The 19,896-nt window shown below is 47.0% G+C and overlaps 2 long non-coding RNA genes and 1 pseudogene across 5 annotated transcripts; 2 read left to right on the forward strand and 1 right to left on the reverse strand.

Annotated features, from left to right (window-relative positions):
• The first annotated feature begins 2,033 nt into the window (after positions 1 to 2,033).
• LOC100684520 lies at positions 2,034 to 4,101 on the forward strand (annotated as a pseudogene).
• Positions 4,102 to 5,169: 1,068 nt separating this feature from the next.
• LOC119871787 lies at positions 5,170 to 18,677 on the reverse strand. Of its 4 annotated transcripts, none has more exons than XR_005359097.1 (5): positions 17,353 to 18,676; positions 16,579 to 16,701; positions 15,562 to 15,694; positions 13,605 to 13,670; positions 5,170 to 5,306 (listed from the first exon to the last, which is right to left on the reverse strand). It is a non-coding gene; the product is annotated as an uncharacterized LOC119871787 (long non-coding RNA). The 4 variants fall into 4 exon arrangements; XR_005359099.1 differs by lacking the exon at positions 5,170 to 5,306 and adding an exon at positions 9,874 to 10,847 and having other exon boundaries at positions 17,353 to 18,677; XR_005359100.1 differs by lacking the exon at positions 5,170 to 5,306 and adding an exon at positions 10,963 to 11,691 and having other exon boundaries at positions 17,353 to 18,677.
• On the forward strand, positions 12,121 to 17,736 carry LOC119871788. Its single transcript, XR_005359101.1, has 3 exons — positions 12,121 to 12,394; positions 15,643 to 15,841; positions 17,392 to 17,736. It is a non-coding gene; the product is annotated as an uncharacterized LOC119871788 (long non-coding RNA).
• Positions 18,678 to 19,896: the final 1,219 nt, after the last annotated feature.

Here is a 19,896-nt window from a genome sequence, read left to right on the forward strand (position 1 = left end):
TTGTGGCAGGATACCAGCTGACCTGCTAAACCCTTTTTGTCTTTCTTCTCTCCTTTCTCAAAATAGCCCCCACATTCTTCCAAGAAGTTTCCAGTCCATTTTATGCCTGGCCTCAGGGAGAATTTTTTGGCAAGCACAAACAGAGTTGTTTGAGAACAATCTCCCACACCTGCTGGTTTATCTGGACGCCTGAAGCCCTTTGCAGGATTACCTAGATAGTGGGGAGAGCAGTGAATGCCTTGGGGGCTGTGGGAGAATGGGATTGCATCTCCCAACCTTGATTCTGGCAGCGCCTGAAGGAGCAGGTGACCTCACAGAGACATGGTCCACTGGGAAAGGTGGCCCCTCATCTCTGTGGATTTCAGCTCTGGCAGGAACCAGTGAGGCCCCAAGCATGAAACTAAAACAGGAACCAGGAGCTTCAGCAGAGGCAAATATTTCTGCTGCAAATTCAGGCAAAAATCCATGAACTTCCACTGATGTGTCTCTTCTTTAGACACTCCTCCTGAAGGAAATGAGGAGAGAAGCCCCAGAAATAACAGAGATGGATGTTTTTACCATCCAGGTAGGTGGTGATGGAGTGTCAGATTCTAGATGACTTCAAGAGAGTGAGAAATAAGGTATTTCTTGGACACCAGGTTATAATGACAACAAATCCACACCCACCACACCCATACTTCCTGCCCCAAGTAAACTTTCAGGGAGCCCTCAAAATCATGTACAAGCAAAATTAGAGTCAATGTCTGATAAGTAACAGCATGGCCCCGTGTGCTGAGGGATCGGCTCTCAGGGAGCCTCCTCTCCACAGGGCCTCGTGCAGCCAGAGGGGGTGAAGAGCCCCAGGGACAAAGAACAGGAAGAGGACATGAATTTCCCCTTGGCTGAACCCACCACTGCTTTGTCAATGAGGACCTGAGTAGGCTCCGGGAGAGGCCTCTGAGTGTCAGCTTAGGCTGGGGTGAGTACGCATGGGGTGGGTGGCAGGGAGGCCAAATCCCAAGGAAACCTGAGGGATTTGCCATTGGGGTGCTTCCAATTTTTATGTTAAAAGTGAGCAATATCAGCCTCAAAACGTTTTTTTTAGGACCTGGAATTTTAGCCAATCAGAACCCATCAGGCCTGACTGCCTTCCCAAAAGCTGCCCTGCCCTGAGCTTCATGGGGTCCCGGAGGGCAGAGGTTCAGGACACTGGGCCCCAACATTGTCAGCCCTCCTCTTTCTAATTCCCTGGAAGCCTTTGGGGTTGGCTGCTCCCTCCTTATTGAAAACGCATGCTGGGGTGCTATACTCTCCCCTCCTGCCAGTCTTGCCTTCCATCTCCCAGAGCAGAGAAAGATGACAAACACAACAAATGTGTGAGGAATTCCTAAGATGTGGAAGGTGGACCCACAGAGCAACACTGACCTATAGCATTCCAGAAAAAAATGGGACGGATTTGTCAACAAAAAAATGTTTCCCCATTTTCCTCAAGTGAGACATAAATCTTAGGTAGAAAGGGTCTAGCAAGTGTCAAGGAGAGAAAACGAGGTAAGACCCTGCCTCGCTCAAAATTGTGAGCTTCCAGTACATTCGGCAAGTATAAGGAAGATAACGAATGACCCCTTCCTAGAGAGAAGAGCAGATCCACTGCAGAATCATTGAACCAACACTGTTCTTGTCAGGAACAGCACCAGCTGCTGAAGACAGTAGAGCAGTAATGCCCACAGTGCTCAGGGGGTCTGCCTGGATTCTGGAAGACAGACAAGAGAGATCTCTGCCTTTATTCAAACACCTAATTCTGTAAAAAGATAAATACACAGAAATGGAGTCTTTCATAGCTGTTAATGTACCCACAAATAATCATAGAATTTTTTTATTTTATGTAATAGAAATTTTGAAGATTCTGTTTTTAAAAAATGTATCAGATCCACAGAGGAGTAAATGGAGAAAAGAAAGAGAAAAAGAAAGAAAAAGAAAGAAAAGAAAAGAAAAGAAAAGGGCTAGCGGTGAGGTGCTTCTTCAGACCGCTTCTTGCGAGCCACTCAGCAACCAACATGTGTAACAGAAACAATAACAAGCTGCCCAGCAACCTGTCACAGTTACAGAATCTGATCAAGCGGGATCCGCCAGCTTACGTCGAGGAGTTTCTACAGCAGTATAATCACTACAAATCCAATGTGGAGATTTTTAAATTACAACCAAATAAACCTAGCAAAGAACTGGCAGAGCCCAGATTGGTCACTGCTACCCAGAACATTTAAGTAACTTTCCTCAAGAGCTGAAAGATCTTCTCTCCTACAATCATGCTGTCTTGGATCCAGATCTTCGAATGACATTTTGCAAAGCTTTGATCTTGCTGAGAAATAAGAATCTCATCAATCCATCAAGTTTGCTAGAACTCTTCTTGAACTTCTGCATTGCCATGATAAGCTTCTGCGAAAGACTTTATACACACATATTGTCACTGATATCGAGAATATAAATGCAAAACACAAGAACAATAAAGTGAATATTGTGTTGCAGAATTTCATGTACACCATGTTAAGAGATAGCAATGCAACTGCAGCCAAGATATCTTTGGATGTGATGACTGAACTCTACAGAAGAAACATCTGGAATGATGACAAAATTGTCAGTGTGATCACAACTGCATGTTTCTCTAAGGTCACCAAGATATTAGTTGCTGCTTTGACATTTTTCTTTGGCAAAGATGAAGAGGAGAAACAGGACAGCGACTCAGAATCCGAGGATGAAGGACCAACAGCAAGAGACCTGCTAGTGCAATATGCCACGGGGAAGAAAAGCTCCAAACACAAGAAAAGGTTGGAAAAGGCTATGAAAGTGCTCAAGAAACAAAAAAAGAAGAAACCAGAGGTGTTTAACTTTTCAGCTATTCATTTGATTCATGATCCCCAAGATTTTGCAGAAAATTATTAAAACAACTAGAGAGCTCTACGGAGAGGTTTGAGGTGAAAATGATGCTCATGAACCTCATCTCCAGATTGGTGGGAATTCATGAGCTTTTTCTCTTCAACTTCTATCCCTTTGTACAAAGATTTCTGCAGCCCCACCAAAGAGAAGTAACAAAGATCCTTCTGTTGCTGCCCAAGCATCTATCTCATCACTTAGTACCCCCAGAGATCATTCAGTCAGTGCTCATGAGTGTGGCCAACAATTTTGTCACCGACAAGAACTCTGGGGAGGTCATGACAGTAGGAATCAATGCTATAAAAGAGATAACAGCTCGATGTCTTCTAGTCATGACTGAAGAACTTCTCCAAGACCTAGCTCAGTATAAAACACACAGATAAGAATGTGATGATGTCTGCTAGAACTTTGATTCAGCTCTTCCGAACACTGAATCCTAAGATGTTGCAGAAGAAATTCCGGGGTAAGCCTACAGAGGCCTCCATGGAAGCAAGAGTGTAAGAATATGGAGAATTAGATGCTAAAGATTACATTCCAGGAGCAGAAGTTCTAGAAGTTGGAAAAGAAGAGAATGCTGAAAATGTTGAAGATGGGTGGGAATGTACCAGTCTCAGTGAGGAGGCAGATGCTGATGGTGAGTGGGTTGATGTGCATCATTCTTCTGATGAAGAGCAGCAAGAAATATTCAAGAAGCTCAACAGGATGCCCATGGAGGAGCAGAAAGCCAAAGCTGCAGCCATTAGCACGAGCCGAGTTCTAACTCAGGAAGACTTCCAGAAAATCCGCATAGCCCAAATGAGGAAAGAACTCGACGCTACCCCAGGGAAAGCCCAAAAGAGGAAATATATTGAAATAGATAGTGATGAGGAGCCCAGGGGTGAGTTACTTTCTCTTCGGGACATTGAACGCCTTCAATAGAAAGCCAAAATCTGACAAGGAGACAAGACTAGCAACAGCAGTGGCTGGAAAGACAGACCGAAAAGAATTTGTGAGGAAGAAAACCAAAATGAACCCATTTTCCAGTTCCACTAATAAAGAGAAGAAAAAACAGAAGAACTTTATGATGATGCGATATAGCCATAACGTCTGGTCAAAAAACAAGCGTTCCTTCCGAGAAAAGCAGCTGGCACTACGAGATGCACTTTTGAAAAAGAGAAAAAGAATGAAGTAACCTCCGAGCAAGTCTTCCATTCCAAGAAGAATGCTAAATTTGTACATTATTTTGAAAATTAGTTAATCAAGAATGTTTTTTTTTTTTTTAAGAATGTTTACATTAAAAAGTCCTGAAGGAAAAAAGAAGAAAGAAAGAAAAGAAAAGAAAAGAAAAGAAAAGAAAAGAAAAGAAAAGAAAAGAAAAGAAAAGAAAAGAACAGAAGCAGCCTCCTGTCCGGTCTCCCTGCCTCCCTCCAGTCTGGCCCTCCTACTCCCTGCCACACTGTGTCCTGCACACCCTCAGGCAGATGCTCCAGGGACACCATGGGCGGATCAGGTCAGTCACTCCCCTGTTCAACACCTTCCCCTGGCTCCCCAGTGCACTTAGAGTCAAGCTGGAACCCTTAGCGGGCTGGCAGGCCCTGCAAGATGCGGGCTCCCAGTGGTTCTCTCCTGCCTACTGCTGCGACCCTGGCCACTCCAGACTCTCTGGGCCTCTTGGCTATTCAAGCAAACTCCCAAGCAAAGTCTGCCTCAGGACATTTACCCTTGCTACTCCCTCTGCCTGGAAGGCCTTTCCGTGGGGAGTCTCAAGCCTCACTCACCTGCTTCCTCAGGTGCACCTGGGTCAAGGTAGCGAGAGAATACCACCCTGTGCACCTGTTCTCTCACTTTTTGCTAAAGAGGCCCGTGAGTGTCAGTGTCACAAACCTGGCCTCCACTCTTTGGCACAATGGTGGGTGCTACTCCAGGCAGAGAAAGTGCTCAGGAATTTTCTTCATTCACAGATAGCAAGTTGCTCATCCGGGGAAGAGGAAGAGGCAAGAGCAATAGCTGGTCACATCATTATGCAAAGAGTTTTGCGTGCCCCTAAGATGCCCGTTGCATCTATGGGTGCCCCGGGCATTAAAGGCACGTGTAGGGCAGCCCCGGTGGCGCAGCGGTTTTGCGCCGCCTGCAGCCTGGGGTATGATCCTGGAGATCCAGGATCGAGTCCCACATCCGGCTCCTTGCATGGAGCCTGCTTCTCCCTCTGCCTGTGTCTCTGTCTCTCTCTCTCTGTGTTTCTCATGAATAAATACATAAAATCTTAAAAAAAAAAAAAAAAAAGGCACGTGTATCTTGAATTGGTAAATGGGGAAAGAGAAGCTCGGTGGGTGTCCAAGCGTGGTGGCCTGACAGCTTCTGCGGGAGGCAAGTCCGAGGATGTTACTGCCGGATGGAGTAGCAGGTGAATTGGAGCTTTTCTGTTTAAAGAAAGAAAAATTAAAACAGTTAAAGACATTTTCACGCATCACGTATTGAGGAAAACCCACAATCTTCGCTTTCCTGGTGGATGACTTAAAAATATAAAGAAAAACCTTTACAATCTCTTACCAAGAGCAGACCAATAGCTCAAGTGTTGGTTCAATGAAGACTTTGTCCTTTTAACAGAGAGAAAACTAGTTCTGGTTTTGCACCCATTTACCTCTGGGGCCCCTGGGTGGTGCAGTGGGTGAAGCCACTGCCTCTTGATTTCAGCTCAGGGCCTGATCTCAGGGCCCTGAGTCTGCTTCTATCTCTCTAACCATCCTCCGCCACCCCTACCCCAGGCTCACGCTCTCTCCCTCTAAAAAATAAAAATATAAATAAATCTTTAAAAAAATGTTTAAAGGTCTCTTGCTCTGCCCCTTCCCACTCTTTCTCAAATAAATAAATCTAAAACTCATTTCACTTAATTAAAAGCCTTCTGCCTTGACCACACATTAAAATTTCTTTCCAAAGTTTCCTTTTTATAAACCTTCTACAACTTTGATATTCACATTTTGTCCTTTTTTTTTTTCTCTCTTTCCCACTTTCAATAATTAGCCTCTCTTAGGACAAAATTCCTTTCTTTTCCCTCAACAAAAAAATGCCTTTCTGTTAGGCCACTCACAACAACTTCATGAGGCCTGAGACAAGCCGGCCATCATTCCAGGCTGTTCTTGCTGACAAATTATCTGAGAGAGAACATGAGCCTCCTTTATAACTGTCCGTTATTGAAAACACACAACCTAATTTCCTTGCATTAGGACAAACTTCCTTGATTTCTTCTGGTTGCTTTAATAAGATATGTTAGAATTTTTCACCCTTAGGAACCTTAATTTTTCATGAAAATAGAGAGTACACAAGCATGAACAGTCTTTTTATATTATTAGCATTCTGGGGCTTGGCAGATTTATGATTATATTTTATAATTTCTGGAAACATATTTTCTTCTGGTGAATTTTTTTCAGGGTTTTTAACAAGTTTACTAATAATCCCAGGTATCAAGCAAGCTAAGGATTAGCAATTAAAGTTTTAACCTTTCATCTTATTTGTATTGACCTGGACAGTTAATGAATGGCTATCATTTGATTTAACTTAAAATCAATTAAAGCTCAGAAGACCCAAAGATTTGGAGAAAGTTTTAAAAAGTCCATCTAGGGGTGCCTGGGTGGCTCAGTGGTTGAGCATCTGCCTTGGGTCAGGTCATGATCCTGGGGCCTGGGATCAAATCTCATACCAGGTTCCCTTTAGGGAACCCTTCCCCTCTGAATATGTCTCTGCCTCTCTCTCTCTCTCTCATGAATAAATAAAATCTTTAAAAAAATTAAAAATACATCTAACAATGTCTTTGTTATTTCTTTTTTTTTTTTTAAGACTTTATTTATTTATTTGACAGAGAGCATAAGCAGGAGAAGCAGAGGGAGTTGGAGAAGCAGGCTCCCCCCTGAGCAGGGAGCCTGACACTTCCTGGATCCCAGGACCCTGGGACCATGACCTGAGCCCAAGGCAGACTCTTAACCAGCCAAGCCACCCTGGCGCCCTGTGCTCTCTCTATCTATTGAACTTCCTTGTTCTTAGTAGTTCTGTTAGGCCACTACAACAACTTCATGAGGCCTGAGACAAGCCGGCCATCATTCCAGGCTGTTCTCAATACTGACAAATCACCTGAGAGAGAACATGAGCCTGTCTGACCATCTGCGTGGTAGTTAACGCGGGTAAGTCTGAAGACGGGCCTGTTTCCATCCAACCAAACGGAAACTACCTTTTCTTTGCCAAAGATGATCCCAGAGCACATGAACCTGAAAAGTCGTGGGGTCGGTTCCCATGATCACCCTGAGGATTTCTACCAAGTCTTAATTCGGGTAAGTGCTGGATTTTCTTCACGTCCCTCCCGTGTGTTCTTGGAGAATGAACTTTGGTGATTCCATGTGGAGGCAGCAAATACCGGCATCCACAACACAGGTGTACAGACCCACAGACAGACGAAACAGAGACCACACACTCCCTCCTCAGGGTTGCCCGGTTGCCCAGGTTCCAGAAGGAGTTCCAACTTATGGTGTAATCTCCTCCTTGAAGTTTGTCCTGTGACATTTATGACATTGACGTCTCAGGGCCCCAAGCGAGAGCGCAGATTCCCAGCCCTTTGGGGTAAACAGGGGACGTTGGCCGGCCAAGTGCTAAAATGGCATCATGTAATACGCAACTTAGGCTTGCCTCCAGAGCTGCATTCCAGGGCTGCAAAGATTTGTAAGAGGAGGCCAGGGACTCTCAGTTGCTCCAGGAATTGCGTTGCAGCTTCAATGTTCTCGTAGGTGGGCTCACCCTGTAGCTACATTCTCTTTTTCAGTAAATGCCCCAGGAAGGTTGGGGAGGCATTCCTGATCCTGCGGGTACCTGGCTCCAATTTAGTTGAGGGGAGGACACATACTTTCTTTCTGCTTCAACTTCTTTTAATGCTATCAGGCTCTGCAATCTGGCCAATTTCTGATCACAGACGTACTTTGTAGTCATATGTGGAACAAACAGCAACACTTGCTGGCCGGATTGAACAAGCCCTGTCTGTAGTTTCTCGTGGGGGTGTTGCAGGAATCTCTCAATGAAACGACTTTGGAATTCTGAGGCCTTTTGGAAGCTTCCTTATGCCAAGTAAAATAGGTATCGCAACCTGTTTGCTTCATTCTGGAAGCCCGACTTCAAAGTGCACTCCTTACATTTTCTTACATTCGGGAAAGTTCTTCCCAGCGGCCTGTCACCGTCCTGAAGGCTGGCAGCAGTTCAGTTGGACACTTAGCCGCCAATGCAGTTCCACCCACATTTCCGTCAGCCCAAATCTGGTCCCAAATGGGTGCAGAGTACCATACTTGGGTCCCTCAACGGGACGGTTACCAAAACGAGGTTTCAGGATGTAGTCACATTTTTTCACTCTCGTAGATAGGTGTCGCTTCCAGGACCATAGTTTTAGGCAGAAGTTCAGCAGGTGTGCCCGAAGGAGGCTCATTTGAGCCTTTAGAGTTGAAGCATCTATTTTGCTCACCGTCTGGGTTTCTGAGACCCGATCTAATCCCCTAAAGGGACTGTGCAGTGTTTTCTGGGGCTCCTCCTCACACAGAAATTTCTTGAGGTTGGTGTGACCTACGGCCAATATGACCAGTTCCACAATCAGCTCACCTGAACTCAGGAATCTTTGGGTTTGGTGGCAGGTGCTCTGAGAGCTCCGAGTGCTCACGCAAGCACACCAGCTTTTATGGCTTTTTGGCCTCCAAGAATCCCATCAGGGAAAGCCTTCATCCACACAAGAGGAGACAGACAGGTGCACCTACGTGTGGGTGGTAACAGGGGATATTACTGTGTCCCGGCCGAGAGAAGGCCCCGGGTGCACCCCACCCCCCAATTCCCATGCACCTGCCACTGGGGAAGGGACCAAAGCAGCAGACCGGCCCCACCCACAGGGGCTGGGACTTGCTCCCTGCCGCTGACGTTCCCCCTTGGAATTGGGACAGGATTAAGGGCTGGGGTTTTCCACTCAAATCCTAGCAGGTGTGGTCTGAAAGGCTAGAGGCTCAGCTCTGGGCAGAGCCTTCTGCGAGCTCAGCTGGGCTCCAGGCACCACGGATCCTGAAATGTGATGTGAAAATAATGTGAAAATTAGCTTCGAGTGATAAGCACGCTTCCATTCCTGGATGACTAAAACTATGAAATTCCCAGGTGGGGCACATGAGGCCCTCAGTGAGTGGAGCCTGGGACTCCTGATGTCGGGGTTGTGAGTCTGGGCCCCACAGTGGGTGTAGAGCTTCCTTAAAAATAAAATTTGTCCAGGGCAGCCCCAGTGGCTCAGTGGTTTACCGCAACCTTCAGCCCAGGGCCTGATCCTGGAGACCCGGCATCGAGTCCCATGTCAGGCCCCTGCATGGAGCCTGCTTCTCTCTCTGCCTGTGTCTCTCTTTGTGTGTCTCTCATGAATAAATTAAAATCTTTAAATAAAAAAAAAAATAAAATAAAATAAAATCTTTAAATAAATAAAATCTGTCCAAAAAAGAAATCAAATTCCTACATATACGTCATCCCTTGGGCACAACCTACAGCAGGTCACCTTCAGCAGGGAGAACCCATTCCTCCTGAGCACTTATCCCCAACTGGTCACCAGGTGCCCCGGAGGAGGCCCCGGAGCCTCCAGTGGAAGCTCTAGGTCTACTTCTGGGGCAGTCACGGCTTCGCGGTCTTAGACCAAGCGCCAGGTTGTGGAAACTACAGCGCCTATTTCTGGTGCCCCCATTTTTATGTCTGTCTTTTCCACCGAATTGGGCAATCAAGAGAAGCCAGATGCACAATTGTCAAAAGAACTCTGAGATCACCCCTGAGACCCAGCCTCCCAAACCAGGGCAGGGTGGGTGGCACCCCCTGCGGCATCTGGGAGCAGTCTCACGGGTCAGGAGTCCCAGCTGGGACTGGGCAGCCTGGCAAGCTTCAGAAAAGGTGGGGGTGGGAAGGAGGCTCCCTAGCTTGTCCTGTGGTGGCAACAGTCGGACCCTGCCCTGTGCTGCCTCCTACAGGTGGACCTCAGGTTTGCAGAGAGCCTTCCCCATGGTAGGAGTTCAAGGACTCCCTTCTGAATTCTGGAGAGAAAGCTTTTGGAGGAATCGGAGACTTTGGCAGGAACACGGATTATAGCTTCATTCAATGAAAATGATGCCGTGACAGAGACAAACGGAAGCACTGAAAACGGTGACTTCCAAGTGACCTGGCTTTGTCTTGAGGCTGATTGACGTCTTGCTGCTGAGGGAGGACAAAGAACCTTCAATCATTTCCATTTCTAAAAGCTGAGAGCCTTGTTTTTGTAGAGAGACGGTTGAGTGGGTAAATCTGGGAGGAAGGACCAGCACCGGGATGGGGGATGAGAAGACAGTTGTCCTCCTAGTGACATGACGAAGGTTCTGGCCAGGCCCGAGGCTCCTAGAGCTCAGGAGCAAAGAAGGGGAGGGAATGTGAGAGCAGTGGGAAGGGCAGTCCAGCCCCTTGGGTAAAAATCCTTCTCTGAAACCCTACCTTCTCGAAATCCCCATGTGAACAAACACCCTTTATCACTTTGAAGGTAAAGGGGTCACACTCCTCGTGGGGGGGGCGGGTGTCATCCTAGGCACAAAGAAAGGCATAAAGGTGAAGTGGGGTGAGGTCGTGAGTCCAGGGAGAGTCGAACTTGGAATCCTCAGTAACCATGAGAGAGAGTCTAGGGCACCATACCCCATGTGCATGGATGCAGAATTTCCAAATAAACTGGGGATTTTCCTGGTTAGGGGTGAGCAGGCCTGGGGCAGAGTTGCTTGGAGGAACCTATGTTTCCCAGGGGCCTCCATGTGCTGAGACAGAAATCCGTGGACACCGGGCTTCCACCCAACAGCACCTTCTGGAGGACAGTGGTCACAGAGACAGGTATTTCCTTGGGCGTAGAGAGCCAGGGACTAGGGAGGAGAATTTCAGGTTGACTGCATGTCTCTAAAGAAATCCTGGCATAAGTCATGGGGGTCTGAGGGAGGGCAGGGGAACATGTAAGCCCCGCAGGCCATCTAAGTGAGCTGTGCCTTCGGGTGGCAAGCCATAGTCTGCCCACCCACCCCCACAACCCCAGGAAGGAGGAGAAGCCTCTGGCTCACCATGAGGCCAGATGCCTGCCCAGCACCCACACCAGGTGAACAGGGGGCCAGGCTGAATGCATGCTCTCACCCCGGAGGCTGCCTGCAGGGGGCGGCCTTGCTCACTGTGTTCTGACTCTGTGAGAGGTGAAGACTCCTCCCCCTGCCCCCACCCAAATCCTCAGGTCCCTGAGTTCAGGTGTGAGGATGGAGAGGGCCCAGGGATGGAGCAGAGCAGAAACATCACAGCTGGAGGAGCCTGAGATGCTGACCGCCAAGGGACACGCAGGTAAGGACACCTCCGGAAGGCTCCCTAAGTGAGGCTCATGACGGGCCTCTGGACAAGCTCTCCAGCTGTCACAGGTGTGAGTCAGGCAGCCACAAACATGACAGAGGTGGCCACATGGCCATTGTCTGTGTGGTCTCAACTCTCTCCATTTTTGTCATTGTTGCATTTTGAAGAGGCAGAAGTCATTTCAAAGATTTCTCTCCATTGGTATTTACTTATTATGTGTTTTGTTTGTTTTTTCATGTTGCTAAGCTCCAGACTTGGAATAGATGGTCTGTTGCTCTGGTAAAGATGTTCCTCACCACCTTGGAGCCAGGACTGTGAGGCACAGGTGTATCGGAGTCACCTGGAACCCAGCAGTGTTGGGGACCCCGTGTTGGCACTTCCAAGGATTTCATACAAGTGACAGCTCAGCTTGTTTCCATCCTGCTGCTAAATTAAGTAAATAAATTAGATGAGAACAATGAGGGCCAGATGCCTCCCTTTTTAGCCCTCTGCCTCCTGAACCTTCTGAATTTCCCATCTTGTGGTTTTCTGTAATTTCTAGTAAACTGTAAAACAAAGCTTATTTTCACTTTCTCACTAACAAGTTCTAGAACTTCATTGCTAAAAGCTGTATTGGGTATTTCCAGCGGGGTGCTGGGGATGTGGCGAGAGTGAGGGCCTGGCACTGTCCTTGGAGGCTCAGAGGGCCTCGGCAGGGCCAGAGGGACAGAGAAAATCTGAGTCTTAACTAAGCTGAGGCTTAATTTTGTTTCTGTAAAGTATTGTGAATCAGGACAGTTACTTGATGTTTTGAATCCGCAAGTCCTCACCAGCAGAGCAGACACAAAACCCTTTCCTATTCCAGCATCTCTTTCCTGGGAAGAGCCCAGCTGGGCTTGGATGTGCAGCAGCTTAGCCACAGACAGTTAATCAAACCTGATGACATTTCTGTCTCCGGTTCAACAGGGAAGCCAACCTTTAAGGCTGCTCTCTGCTTTGTGAGCGCCAATGAGATCACTTTTCTCGGGATGGGAAGAGAGCTCAGCATTCTGTTTTTGAAGGTACTAAAGAGCACATGCACAGGCACCTCTCTAGTTGGGACAGCCTGGCTCGCTGCGAAGTGGGGACACAGGCCTCTCCTGAGCAGGTACGTCTCCTGAATGAATGCCACACTTTATTTCCCTCAGCCTGTCCTCCTCCTCATCTGCCTCTGATGAGAGTTAAACCCTGGGCTCACTTTTCTCCCATCCTTTCACCATGTTTCTCTGTCTGGATTACTTCCCCCCACCTTACCTCCCTCTGGAGGGAGAGCATCAGGCTCTCCTCTAAGGCCGAGTCCCTGGTCAGGAAGGGCATGTTGTGCTCAAGATACGACACCCTCTGCCCTTGTCAGTCTTCCCTGTCTCCCTCAGGATCAGAAACAGAACATTTTTGCTCAGGCCCTTATCAAATGAGCATGAGTTCCAAGTAGCAGGACTAGGAAGGAACACAGAGACCAAGACCATAACGACCATCACCCTAATCTCTGCCTTCTGAGGAATAGGGTACAAGAAGAGATAAGTAGGGGCTGGCATCCTGCTGCCTCAACGAGCAGGTGCACACTATAACCAACATCACAGTCTACCTGTTCTTCATTCCTTAGGAAACAGTCAGAGTCGTGGGCACTTTCTTGTTGGCCTATCCTTCTCTGGGCTCCAATTAGCTCAACATCCCAGAGAGGGGCTGTGGGGGCATGGGTCTGGAAGCAGCTGCTTTGGATGGCATTTCCCTTGGTAGACAGTCCTGGAAGAAGACCACCGCCCCACTAGCAGTCTGCACTACAAGTGAGTCCTGCCTTCGCACATCTCTGAGTGTAGGGTAGGCAGGGCCAGCAAACAGGTTCTGACTGAAAACAGGTGCTACACTGGCTGCCCCTAGGGTCTGAGACCTCAGAGTGATCAAATTAACACTTATGATACCTCCTTAATTCCTTAGGTACAAAATTTGAGTTATGCAGGAGGTCATGAGAAAATTCCCATCCTGTCCTCATCCTTCCCAGAGACCCATAACACAGCCTTGTTTAGCAGAAAATATAGGACCAGGGAGAGCATGGCATAGTGGAAGGACCTTAGCTGTCCAACATTCAGTGGAGGTATTGACAAAGACTTAGGAAACCAGGAGGGGCTCACGCTCATCTGAATTGAATATAAATCTACTTAAAGTGATTTATGAGGGTTCTCTGAAAGTTTTATTAGAAAAGGAAGTATGGGTGGTGTGGTGTGTGTGAATTTGTTGTCATTATAACCTGGTGTCCAAGAAATACCTTATTTCTCACTATCTTGAAGTCATCTATAATCTGACACTCCATCACCACCTACCTGGATGGTAAAAACATCCATCTCTGTTATTTCTGGGGCTTCTCTCATTTCCTTCAGGAGGAGTGTCTAAAGAAGAGACACATCAGTGGAAGTTCATTAATTTTTGCCTGAACTTACAGCAGAAATATTTGCCTCTGCTGAAGCTCCTGGTTCCTGTTTTAGTTTCATGCTCGGGGCCTCACTGGTTCCTGCCAGAGCTGAAATCCACAGAGATGAGGGGCCACCTTTCCCAGTGGACCATGTCCCTGTGAGGTCACCTGCTCCTTCAGGCGCTGCCAAAATCAAGGTGGGAAGAAACGATCCCATTCTCTCACAGCCCCCAAGGCATTCACTGCTCTCCCCACTAGCTAGGTAATCCTGCAAAGGGCTTCAGGCTTCCAGATAAACCAGCAGGTGGGGGGAGGTTGTTCTCAAACAACTCTGTGCTTGCCAAAAAATTCTCCCTGAGGCCAGGCATAAAATGGACTGGAAACTTCTTGGAAGAATGTGGGAGCTATTTTGAGAAAGGAGAGAGGAAAGACAAAAAGGTTTAGCAGGTCAGCTGGTATCCTGCCACAAAATGGTTTTTGTCCTTGAGCTGAATGTTATACAAAAGGAAAAGAGGTTTTAGGGGAGCTTTTTAAAGCAACAGAAACTGGCTGGCTGAAAGTTAAAACAGGATGCACAAATAGATGAAGAATTTGAAAGGAGAGATGGAATTTCTAAGAAAGAGTCCATGGGTAGAAATAAAATCACACAGTATCAGAGGTAAAGAATTTCTGTGCTGGGCTCATCAGTAGACTCAATACAGGAGAGGAAAGAAGCAGTGAACTTGAAGACTGGGCAATAGGAAATAGAAACATGAGGAGACATAATAATAATAAAATTAATAATAGAAAGAAGAAATAGAAATCAGATGCACATAGCATCTGATAGCCGTTTGATAATACAAAATATTCTACAGATGTGATTAGTTTCCCAGACAGAGAAGAAAGAGAAAATGGAATGGAATATTATATACTTAAAAACATAAAAGCCAACACTTTCCAAAAATAATGAAAAACATCAAAACACAGATCCAAAGAAGCTAAAAGAATCTCACATAGGAGTACACACAACATCACCACCAGAACCACCAAACCGCTTAAAGCCAAAGATAAAGAGCAAATCTTGATGAAATCAGGAGAATAAGGTACTTTAAGTAAATTGTGATAAATTAAAGGTATATACCCCAAACACTAAAACAAGGTATGTCTCTACATGAGAAGATGAGATGGCTAGTGATGTCTATTCTGGCCACTATTTTATACTTTTTCTAAACTGAATATTTTAGTTACATGAGTTAAACATAAAAACAAAGATTCCAAATAACACCAACTTAAAAAGACACATTCCTTAAGAAAAAAAGCTACATAGTGGAAAGGGGGAAAGACCGAGGAAGTAGAGAGAGAGTGTGTGTGTGTGTGAGTGTGTGTGTACCAAAAGGGCTGGTGAAGGAGTCCCTCCCAGCCCTAAGTTCTATGAATAAGAGGAAGGCAAGACACTGGAGCCATTGTGGCTCTGATCAGCCTGGCACCAAAGGAGCCTCTAAACCGAAGGCACCCTGAGGGCAGGGAGCAGGTCTGTTTTATTCACTGTTCTATAATCATCATCTAGTTCCCAGGCTTAGCCAGCAGAAAATATGGGTTGAAGGAAGGAAAAGAGGGAAGAGGAAAGCTTGCTATCTGGCAGCCAGTGATAGGGGAGGGAGGGAGGGTTGGAGGTGCAGAGAGAAAAGGGGAGGTTGACACAGGAATCTGAGAGAAAGAGCACCAAGGGTGGCGGGAAGCAGAAAGCCTTGATCTGCTGGGTCAAGCTGTGGACATGTCAAGAGCCACAGCTGAGCAGGGCAGGCTTCAGGCCTTGAACGGTGCTGGGGCAGGATGGCCCCGTCCTTTGAGGCTACAGGAGCACAGAAAGGACTAAGTGAATAACTCACCAGTTCAAAGAATGGCCAATCTCTACGGTTGTTTCTAGTGTCACCGTGGTATCCAAACCAATTTGCACCCTTGGTTTGCAGAAAGGCAGGGAGAGACGCCCAGTGTCCCGGTCTCCATACGGGAGCTTGTTATCTGGAGAAGAAGACAAGAAAAGAGCATCTCTGATTGTGGCCTGCAAGTTCAAGTGCTTGTCATCTACAAGGTAAACAATACATACCCGTGGAAAGACTGAGTGATTCAGCCAACAGGAAGAAACGGCACATAGTCCTGAGTTGCCAGGTAAGAAGGGACACCAGCCACCCTGCAATGGCCACCCTAGTGGCCATCTCCCCGCAAACCCTCACCTTGCCCCCACCAAGGCCTCCAGTTTCCAAAAGCACCACCACAAACAGGCTCTGCTACAACTTTTATAGCCAGTCCCGCCCATCCTGGGGTCTGCATGGGGACTCCCCAAAGACCCAGGGATCCCTCAACAAGCACTTCTTCTCCTGATACGTCTGTTGGTCCAGTCAAGGGTCGGTGGCAGTCCAGCACCAGATCCAGGACCCTTTTGCAACTTTTTTTTTTTTTTTCCAAAGGATTTCACTATCACTTTATTCACTATCACATGTGATGCTTTAGAGCATAATCAAATACTGTTACACTGATTTCAGCCCTGGCTCAAACAATGGAAACACTAATTTTACAAACAGTGCCAGAACCCAGAACAGGATTCTTTTCACAGTGCTTAATGGTGGAGTTTGCAAGGAAGAGCCTAAAGCCAAGCCCTGTAGGGAGTTTCCAGAGTAAAATTCTAGCAAGCTGATTATAGAGATATGGTGACATTTACTTAAAACCACCACCCACGGGGATATCCCTGATGTGTTCTGGCCAGGACCCCTTTTTTCAACTTTTTAGGAAAAACACCCTTCTGGAGCTCTCCACTTTTGCCCCCGGGGCTCCTGAGAACTACCACCCCAAGATGAGGCAAACATCTCTCAGGTGACTTTGCACGTCCCACCTACCTTCCCACCTACCTTCAGCGGCTGTCAGAGAGTTCTGCAGGCTCCCTGCAGTCTGGGTGGCACTTGGCTCAGCCTGGCAAACTCCATTGGCCATAAAAATCTGATAGACGTAGACTCTTAGATTCTGGAAATGTACTAGAATTGGAAAGTGAAATTGGGCATCACGAGGCTCTCCAGGCTCTGCCTTCCCACAGGTCGGTCAGGAGGAACCACATTCTCTGGGGCCCTGGTAGCCTGGACAGTGGCCAGTTCCCAGTCCTCATGAGCCGCCTGGCTGAAAGCTGGGGATTTCTGGGTGCCTGGCTCATGCCTGGGAGGGGGCATGCCTGCCCGAGGACAGACAGGATCCCCCTCTACTCCCAGGGATGGACTGTGCTGCCCGGGGAAGGTCGGGTCCTACACTGTAGCTCCCCCAACCCCACTCATATGGACCCATCACCATCTTCCCAATCCCTCCCGAAGGGCAGCCCACGTTGCCTTCACCATCCACAAAATATTCTTTGCTCCCTTTCCACTCAAATTTAGGGCTCTCAGCAACAAAGCCTGAGGAACTGGGGAGTGTCAGGGATTCAAACTGAGGTGGGAAGGAGGTGAAGTAAAATCGATGGCGGGGGAGGAAGGACAAAGGGAAGAGCAAGGACAAAAGTGGAGGAAGCAAAGGAGAGGAGGCAGAGAGGGAGGAAACACAGTGGGGTGAGGGGGTGAAGGCTTGATCACCTCTGAGGTTAAAGGGAGGCCCTGGGCCTTGCTCTTCACCTCCCCGAGGCCCACCAATTCACAGCTCACCTGAAACCGGTCCCCAAGGTTTCTTCTTTTGCTTTTCAGGAGTGCTTTCTTGCCAGATGCCCAGCCCGATGCAGAGGAACTGCACCAGCATCACTGGCAACAGCACCAGCACCACCAGTAGAGATGGGATGCTGAGACTCCTCTTGCACCCACGACCAGGGAGCAGAAGGCAGGACAGAGCCACAGGTGCACAGGCCCTGAGTATCTGGCTTTATAACCCTGGCTGGGAGGGGCCCCGATGGGAGCTGAGACAAAGGGCTGCACTCTCACTGCAGAGTGAACAGAGGGCTGGTGGGAGCCCTAGCCTTCCTGCCTGCCTCCAGGGGGGTGAGCACACACCACCATGTGACTGCCCATATTTAGAGAACATGCTCCTCAATAGAGCGTGAGTGCAGGTTTCTCAGATAAGGATGGGCACCCAGACTATTGCTGAAAAAAAAAAACAAAAAAACACTAAACCAAACATCCTGTTTAACAAAAAAATAGTCTAACCATGAGGTGATCTTCCTTAGGGACTCTAGCCACTCACGTCCTGAACCCCAACCTGTAAGGACCCCTCAGCCTGTGTGGCGAGGGCTCCAGCCTTAGCTGGGGACCCCCTCTCCAGGTTTCTGTTGCCGCAATAAGACCTGTGTTTGCTTCTTCTCTCTCTCCCTGTGTCTTTCTCTCCTTCAATCTCCTGTTGCAAGAGTTAATCTATTGCATTCATTCAATCTATTGCATTTATCTTCCAGATTAGCTATATTCCAGATTAGAGATGTTTGTTTATATGCTGAGGAATGTAATTTAAAAACTTTGATCTGAAAGGGTACGTGGCTGGCTGGGAGGGTGGAGCGAGCAACTTTTCATCTTGGGGTTCTGAGTTTGAGTCCCATGTTGGGTATAGAGATGTTTAAAAATAAAATCTTTAAAAACAAAACACTTACCTGGATTTTAAGAGTTTTATAGCTTTAGATCAGGCTCCTCTGCACCCTTAGAACTTGGGTTCATTCTTACTCAAACATGGTAAGAATGACTTGAAGAATAAATATATCTGCTCCCCTTCTGCATTAATATTCTCTCCAGTTTAAGAATGAGAAACCCACTAAAATGGAGGGCTTACTCCATAAGGGTGTAATTATTCCCCCATCCACCTCTAAAATCTGAGGAGGCTGACTCAACTATGCCATCTCAAAACAACGTAAGACATTTATAGAGAGCTTGCTATGTGCCAGACTTAGTGCTGAATAATGTCAGGGTCCTGGGGTGGAGCCCCATTTCAGGCTCTCTGCTCACAGTGGGGAGTCTGCTTCTCCCTCTCCCTCTGCTCCTCCCCGCCCCACCTCATGATCATGCATGTGCACTTTCTCTCTCTTTCTCTCAAATAAAAAAGGAGAAAATCTTTTAAAAAAAATAACCACTGGAGACAAAAGAATGCATAGATTGGATGCAACCATTAGTACCAACTCTCATTTCTTATCTGGCTCCAACAACATCAGAATTCCTGGCAGTGGGCAGCCCCTGTGGTGCAGCGGTTTAGCGCCGCCTGCAGCCTGGGGTGTGATCCTGGAGACCTGGGATCGAGTCCCTGCATGGAGCCTGCTTCTCCCTCTGCCTGTGTCTCTGCCTCTCTCTCTCTCTTTGTGTCTCTATGAATAAATAAAATCTTAAAAAAATATAATTCCTGGCTGTTATTTTGATCAGCCATCCTGTCAGATATGAAAAAGCATGCAAGGTTTCAATATCCTGAAAAGTTGGCCACTTTTCCCAGTAATTACAAGTACATGGATTTAGCCCCCTGGTGTGCTGGTAAACGTTTAACAACTGGCTTGTGGGGTGAGCCTGGATGGGAAAAGCCCTGATTTGTAGCCTTTGCACATTTCCACGGTGTAAATGTCAATTTTCAGCTACCATCCTGACATCACTGAATAGGGAGTTGGGAAGAGATATGCCCACTATTATAGAGTATTTCCAGCATATAGATACAACAGTACTAAATAACCTTATGAGCATAGATAATAGTAAAATGTCATAATTAAGAAGTGATGAAGTTTTGAGTATTTGTTTCTAATATGTCAGTTTATATGTTAATTTTAATAGCTGTGTTCAACAAACAGCTTGTAGAATTCCTGAAACTTTACCAATTAGCACTCTTCAGCCAGTTCAAGCCAGTTCCCAGAACATCACGGGTTAAATTACCACCACTCAAAGAAGGTGGGCAAGTGAAAGGTAGAAATTGCTATATCCTTCTACTCATACAATTCTCAGTGATAATATCACATGCCCCATCTCTGATTTGATAGATCGGGGAAGGAACAAATCTACACAGACAGCCAAATCGAAGATTTCCCCACTTTTTAACAGGCCTCTCCTCAGGTTTGTGCCATATTCAACAATGCATTGTCTCAAAAGGACTGTGTCTAACCATCTGTTTGCATGCTAGGTGACTGACAGGGATGTCAGGCTATGGAAACTGAAGCTGGAGAAGCTTGATCTTGGACATCTTTGTTTGGAGTCTGCAGAAAATTCAGAGGAACTTTATTGCTCAGGATTTTAGTTTTAGAA

This window comes from Canis lupus, chromosome 5, assembly GCF_011100685.1.
Source record: "Canis lupus familiaris isolate Mischka breed German Shepherd chromosome 5, alternate assembly UU_Cfam_GSD_1.0, whole genome shotgun sequence".
Lineage (NCBI taxonomy): Eukaryota > Metazoa > Chordata > Mammalia > Carnivora > Canidae > Canis > Canis lupus.